Raw genomic sequence first — 876 nt, forward strand, 5'->3', positions numbered from 1 at the left:
ACAGACCCCACAATCCCCCAGCCTGGCCCAGCAGCCCAGCAGTAAACAGAACACCAGGGCCACCAGCACTTCACCCCCTCCCCACATGCCCTGTGGTGTCCCAGGGGCCCGCATTCCCACTAGAGCCCCACCCACAGCCCAGGCAGCTACACTCTGCTTACCTGGACTTTATTGGAAACACTAAAACTGCTCCTCATCTTGCTCAGACCTGGGTGGGCCTCACCCTCTCTGTGGTCACCATCCACCGGTCCCCTTGTACTCCCACTCAGCCCCATCCTTTGCCACTCCGCACCTTATGTTCTCGTCCATCTCCTAAAGTGAGATGTGTTTCCCAAACCCTCTCTGTCTGCCTCCACATCGGTGCTCAGATTCTTGCTCCCTTCTCTCCCAGGCCACCCTTCAACCTCTTCTTTCGGAAACTACCAATCCCACATCCATCCCAGGCCCCATCACACTCAGGACGCCTCCTACCGACAGCCTACAGGCTGGCCCCTTTTCTGCACGCCCCTCATTCTGCTGGGATTACCGGAATTGAGGTCCTATCTTGCTTTCCTTCCTTCCAGAGTTCCTTGAGGTGGGAACAGCCTTCAAGATGTCTCACCCCAACACGCGAACACACACCTCATACACACACACACACCCCACGCACATATACATGCATGCATCTATAAGCATGTACAAATTACGTACCATACACATATGTACAACACACATCTACACTGACTAGGTTCACAGCAGACACTAAATGGGGAGTCAATGCCACAGGGTTCACCTACGTAAGGCAAAACAGGAAGCTGAGGACCGTGTAAGACAAGATCTGTAATCCGGTCCACAACAGAAGGTGAGCACCAGCAGTGGTTAAGGCACTGGCCTGCC

This window comes from Tupaia chinensis, unplaced genomic scaffold, assembly GCF_000334495.1.
Source record: "Tupaia chinensis unplaced genomic scaffold, TupChi_1.0 Scaffold000453_1, whole genome shotgun sequence".
Taxonomy (NCBI): domain Eukaryota; kingdom Metazoa; phylum Chordata; class Mammalia; order Scandentia; family Tupaiidae; genus Tupaia; species Tupaia belangeri.